Raw genomic sequence first — 7,313 nt, 5'->3', positions numbered from 1 at the left:
TTGATTGCACGAAACCGCATTGGTAACTTAATGTTATAAAACTTGTCTTTGTGTATGATTCAACAAGTAGCAGAACAAGCCATATGAGTGGAAGTTTATCCATTCCTTTTACCTTCGGGATAAAAGCGATATCTGTGGGCCCCTCGATGATTTAGCGATGACACATGTAAGTGCTTGGCCAAGCCAGGACTGATTTGATTTGTTCAATCAGTCAGTCATCATAAATCGGAAATCGGGAAACAACAAATGGATAGAGAGAATGATTTATAATCCATGTTTGAGTCCATATGATATCTAGAATGGAGGAATATATGTCCCCTTATATAATGGACAAGTCACTGACAAAGGTCAGAGATCATCAGCAAGGTCAGAGTTCGACGGAAGCTTTTGAGAGCTACGATTGCCAGTTGGTTCTTAAAGTCATACGCAATCATAGTTTTAGACGTATCCAAGTGGGAGACTGTTGGATTAATGTCTAAGTCCATAACTATCATTGGTAAGACTTGACCCGACCCGGCATGGTCCATTTGGGTTGCATGGCATCATGCATTTGGATAGACTATAATAAGAGAAATAACACTTAAGGTTTGTTAATATATTATAAGTTATAATATATTAATAAGATTATTTAATTAGTATTGATCAAGAATTAATCTAGAACTAATTAAGTGATCAAAAGAAGACTAATTAAATATATGGGTTGATTGTGTAAATCATCCATACTTGTATAGTGGGCTAATGCTCCATGGATAATCAAGTTTGGCTAAAACCCATATGATGCTCCATGGAGGCTCCATGGTGTATTTGAACCCATGGATCCAAGGAAATGGAAAGTCATGACAATTAGGGTCTACCCTAATTGTAACAACTATATAAGATCATATTCTTTGGGAAAAATCGGCACTATGAGTGAGTGATAGGGCTAACCGATTTTTATGAAATGTAGAATTCTCTCAAGTTATTCCAAGTGTATTTGGTGTTGTGTGATCCATTTGAGGTGTCACACTTGTGGCACTAGGCACTCAAGCTTCATGAAGTCATTCTACATCAAAAGAGGTATGTATTCTAACTTGTTATATTTCATATGAATCAAAGCTTTTGTATGCTAGTTAGTATAATACCTTGGATGTTCATATTTGCATGTATAATAGAGAAAACATAGATCCAAGGTATTTAGGGTTGCATGTACACTTAGGAGTGTTAGAATGCTCAAAACCCAACGTGCAGAACAACACCGGCTTGATTGTATACACCAGAGAAAGAATTATTATTCGAGGATCCCAGATTATTAACTGATTAAACTCAGAGTTATGTGATGTAACTGAATGAATGATGTTTTCTGAAATTTGTTATGAAGATTATATTATTAAAAATGAAAACTTGTTTTGAAAATTCACGTCGTTACACACGCTCCACTAACGACTTGGAAATGTGCAAAGTGAAATTTCATGGTATAGCACCATTTTCACATTTTTCCTAAAGTAACTAAGATTGGGAATTTAGAAAAACATTTAGTTACTTTTATAATTATCATTATAAATTTTTATGAGAATTAATATTCTATCCTACCCGTTCGGCTAACGACCCTCCACTAGTCAAGGAAGCGGTGGGTGAGAGTGGACGCCTATTCAATCGTCATTTTATAGGTAATTTCCTTATACCCCCCCCCCCCCACACTTATAGACCATCTTTGTGAATGAGCCCTAATAACTGTAAGACTTACTGTCTTATATATATATATATATATATATATATATATATATAAGTATTAAGCTTATAATATTATAATAGTATAAGGGTTGAATTTTACACTTTTTAAAATCTAGGGTTTAGAATTTAAATATTTCAAAATTAAAAACTTTTAATCAATTTTTTAAATTCCAAAACTTGAGGACATGTTTTGAATCTTTTAAAAACTCTTGGATCAATTTTAAAACAATTAAATGAATCATATAATTAACTATATCACAAAATTGATCTAATCTAATTTCATATAGCATGATGATTCAAATTCTACAAATAATTAATTCTATCATAAAATCAACTAATTATCTCAAAATTTGACAATCATCATTCAATTGTGTGACAACCCGAAATTTCCATTCGATCAAACCCTAATAGTCAACCACTTCGTATCATAAGTTAATGTAATTATTTCTTATTTTTAAGAAATATAAAGTTCGTTTGATTATTTTAATATTATTTTTAAACGAACGGGTGATAGAAAGTGCCGTCTCGGGTTTTAAATTTCAAAAACCGCAAACACCTCGCGTCTTAGAAATTCCCGACCAAACTTTTAGGTTTGGGTTGAAAATTCACCCAAAAACCGTAAACTCATACCTATGTAAGAGTTTACTCCCGAAAATTCTTGTTATTGTGTTTACTCCCCAAGTTCACAAAAGAGTAAACTCCAAATACTCTCTCAAATACCATCCAAGATTTAATTCCAAACCTTCAGTCTTGTAAGTGTTCTAACCTTTTTAAGTTAGTAAAACACTTAATCTAGTGTTTATACATCTAATCATCCAATCATATTTGTATTTTGACTAGATTTCCAAAACACCAAGAACACCAAGAACACACACTAAGTGTTCTTGGCCCTTTTAGCTCAAATCGACCCTTCTAATAGTAAGTGCTTCCATCGTTGAGTGATTTTAAGCTAGTATTACAATTAAACATCAAGAAAATGTGTCAAGAACACAAGGATATATGTGTTCATGGTCCAAGGAGATGCTTGGACCGTAAACACCATAAAGAGCACCAAAGTGTGCCTAAGTCCTTATCTAAGCCCTAGTTTGATGTTTAAGCCTTCCATGAATTGATTAAACCTTCCTTTGATGTATCTAAGCCTTGAAAAACACAAAAATCCAACATTTATAGGTGTTTATGGTTTGGGGATCTCCCAAAACCGTAAACACCCTAAAGTGTGTCTAAATGGGTTATTTTCCTTCCTTAGGCTTAGAAACTAGCACATACACTTACCTAATTGTGTTAAGGACTTGAAAACATGGCAATACACTTCTACATAAGGGTTTACGGTAGTAAACCCAAAGGAAAATGTCATAAGTCCGTAAACTCCTCAAAGGAGGTGTTTTGTTGCCCTAGTCCATTCCAAAGGCCAAACCACTTAGTAGAATTGCTTCAAAAGGCTTGCTAAACCACAAAACAACACTTGGTCACTAACACTAGAGTTTACGACCATAAAATCTAGAGTTTACTATAGTAAAATCCCTAGGTCTTGACCATCAAAACCGTAAACTCCAAGGGAGTTTACCCTTGGACTCCAAACACACTAGTTTTGCCCTACCAACACTCGGATGCATTCCTTGTGATCTTTAACACTTGAAACAAACTGTTTTCATGTTCTAGGATGTCCCAACTTAATTTATTATTTATAAATTGGCTAATTAGTTATATATATGTTTATTATATGATAACTAGGCTCGTGCATGTGTACAAGTCTTCATTTGTCACCTAGCACCGTACCCGACACTTCAATCCAATCCACTCACCACAAGTGAGTTCATACCCCTTTAACTAACCTTTGAAATACTTTTAAATGTTTTTAATGCTTTAATAGGGGGGATACAAGTTGAACACTTATAGTTATTACATCAATCACATGTGATTAATAACTACAAAACCAATGATTTATTACGATTCAAACTGTTTATCAAACTGTTTTACTTCAAACTACTTTACAAACTCTTTTACTTATCAAATGCTTTTACTTAACCCTTGTTATACTTATTATAAATTGCATGCCTGTATATGTATAGTTATATAAGAAATGTTTAAAAGGCTTAGGAAGGCCGTCCGCCCTATTTCCTTTTCCTCGATTTGCATGTGGTCTGGCGGATTATCGGGTAGCCGTCCGAAGGTCGTTTCAATATTAATTATATATCATGTGTACATATCTAGTCATAAAATTTCTTCCATATTCATGCATACTATTTACATCATTAGAAAGTTACCATCGGGGTAACACAGGATCATACTTATACTATTGCTAGATCAATGAATCAGTTCATTCATGAGTAAATACTTATTACTATGAGAACATATACAGCTATACTAGAAAGAGAACATATACAACTATACTAAAAGGAGAACATATACAACGATACTAGAACGTGTAACATTACATTACATATACATGAATACATTAACCATTGTGATCCGTATCGGAGCATGACGTCAATGTCATGGCCCGAATTATAGCCAAAGTCTCTTGAAGGGAGAGCGTGAGTTTGCGCATAGATCTATACTGGATTGACTATCCTACACCTTCCTGCTAGCTACAGCCGGACCTGCAGGTCTGCGGGTGCCAAACATCATTTCTTTTTACGACCTACATTAGTCGTTGTTTATCCAGTCGATAGTATGGTACAAGTAATCGCATGATACCTTAATATAAATCCGATTTAAGGTAGTTACGACAGTACTAAAATAATTTACCCTTTACATATACTTAGTGATTATTTCACTTAAACATTAATGTGCAAACTATATTTTGATAATGATAGTTACACTTGGGAAATTACACACTTTTACAACAAACGAACATACGAAACAGTTAATCCTTGGTAGAAAGCTACTTTAATAGAAAATATAGGTTTTCCTGAGAGATTCAAACTTTTACAAACACTTACAAACATTTACATACCTTTTACAAACTCATACTTAAAACCATGCTCAAACGTTTTGATAACAAACACCGACACTAAAATACTTATGAACTCACCAGCTTAATGCTGATAAACTCTTTCAAAATAACTTGTATTCTTTGGTCGATAGTAGACAGTTACCGAGGCCGGCTTTTGAGAAGATGGAGCGCATCCAAGACTCATCTTATTATTTTGATTTACTTTTTCGTGTCTATTACTGTATAAAACACACTTGTATTAAAATTATATATTTAATGAAATGGATGATGTTGTTTGCCTATTTACTGTTATACTGTGTTGTGATACTTTACATGACGTCCTCTGCCCAAGAACGTTTCCGCCGTTCTTGGTTTTGGGGTGTGACAGATTGGTATCAGAGCATTGTTTATAGTGAATTGAGTATATCAACCCATAAAAGATATACTAAACTATAAACCCATTTGGGATTAAAACACTCTGACCAAGAGTCTATACTTTAAATATTAAAATATTTAATTAAGTATACTAGTGTGCATTCATACTAAAATCAGTGTCACAATGACAAGAACAAAAGTATTACGATTGTTAAATATCAAAAGTGAGCTCGGGGATGCATGGTCAGTCCTGGGAATGGCATAGCCTGATCAACTATGCTGGTCCGAGGATAGATTAGCATATGCCCTAGAATGGTTGAGATATGTTAACAAGTCTAAAAACTTACCAACAATACCACAAGGAGAACAGTAGAACCTAAACTTAAAATACTATAGGAGTATTTTGTGCTACTACAAGCTATTTATACACTAGATTCTTATACCTCTCTTCTCGCGTAGATTAAATGGCTGGATTCCATCATGGCGACCCGTACTTTCTAAATGAAGGCACTGCTGGGTGGATCGAAGAAGTGCCCGAAGATGAGCATCCAATCCCTTTGGATGATCACCTTGCAGAAGGCTTTTCTGACGGATCTGACTCTAAGCCTAAAGTCAACAACCTACCACCAGCAGGTCAACTCCCAAACAACAACCCCGACCAACTTTTCTAAGTCCTACACCTTTGTGGGCAACCAACTTGAATCGATGGAGTGATGAACAGGGTCAACCCTTACCTTACTTTGGGGACCGAAGCTTTTACAACCTCAGCGAAGGTGGCTCTGCGAATCGAGCTCTGCCTGTCATTATCCGCAGGATAGCTCGTAATGGTGAACAAGGTCGAGCAGCTATCGACCGAGTCATGGAGATTGATGCCAACTCTGGTGTCAACACAGTCCGCATGCGCCGTCTGGAAGAAGAAATGGAAAGGACCAGGAGAACCAATGTAACACTTCAGCAACAGCTGGCTGCCTCCCGATCTGAAGTCTTGGAACTTCGAGCCCGTCAGAGGGCTCATGAGCGACAACTTCAAGAGGTGTTTCGTCAAGTGACAAACCTTAGGGTTCGCCCGAGGAATTCCTATCGCCTTTAGGAGATGTCTAGTACATCTTTATCTTTTGGTTAAGGATTAGCCTTTAGTATTTTTGCTTTAAGTAGCATTGGTCTGTAAAATATTCCTAACTTTTAGTACTCTAATTAGGAATCTAAGATCTGTCAAACTTTCCGTATGGTATGATGTAAGACCTACTGTTAGGTCGATTTTCCCTAAAACTTATTAAATCGATAATACTAGTATTTTAGACAGTTATCTAATCTGTGGGAAAAATCTGTACGCTTGTGTTTTCCCATTAATCTTCCTTGTTGTGATCTCAAACACTCATTCAACTGTTGGGCTATGGCTAGTTAGTCCATGTGTCACTCTCACCCCACTTACAATTGATTCTTACCATTTTGTTTATCTTTATAAACTTATAGCTGAAAGATGCCTCCTCGCAAATCTCCCAGGAATAACCCTGCACCTCCACCACCTCCTCCTCCGTTTATTGATACTGCAACCCTGAATGCTGCCGTAGCTGCAGCAGTGGCAACTGCCATGGCACAGTATCACTTTGCTGATGCCAGCAGAGGTGGAACCCCTGTTAACTCTATTCCTACTGAAATCCCTGTGCGCTCGAGAGAGTGCTCCTACAAGGATTTCACCAACTGCAAGCCGATGTCCTTCCATGGAACCGGCGGATTCATTGCCCTCACTTAATGGTTTGAGAAGACTGAATCAGTCAACGAATTTTGTTCATGACCTGTTGCGAGCAAAGTCAAATATGCCGCATGCACCTTTGAAGGAAAAGCCTTGACGTGGTGGAACGACCACGTTAAAGCGCTAACTCTAGTAGTGGCAAATGATATGGGTTGGGAAACCATGAAGGACCTCATGATTGATGAATACTGCCCGAGGGGCGAAATCCAGAAATTGGAGCAGGAGCTTTGGAGCCTAACCATGAAGGGCACCAACGTAGTCGCATATACCGCCAGATTCAGCGAACTGGTGGCCCTCTGCCCCAATATGGTTCCCACTGAAGGGAAAAAGATCGAAAGGTACATATGGGGGCTAGTGCCTCCGTATCAGGGGAATGTCCTATCATCAAACCCCGCTACCTTCGATAGTGCCAAGCGACTAGAACAGTGACTCATTGACCATGGAGTCAAAACCCCTACAACAACAACAACCCTAGCCATCCCGGAACCCTCCAAACCCGCTGACACTAAGCGGAAGTTATAGGAGGAGAAGAAGAAGCAG

The sequence above is a fragment of the Lactuca serriola genome, chromosome 1 (genome assembly GCF_051521515.1).
Source record: "Lactuca serriola cultivar US96UC23 chromosome 1, Lser_US96UC23_V15, whole genome shotgun sequence".
NCBI lineage: Eukaryota > Viridiplantae > Streptophyta > Magnoliopsida > Asterales > Asteraceae > Lactuca > Lactuca serriola.
This window is presented reverse-complemented; position numbering follows the sequence as displayed.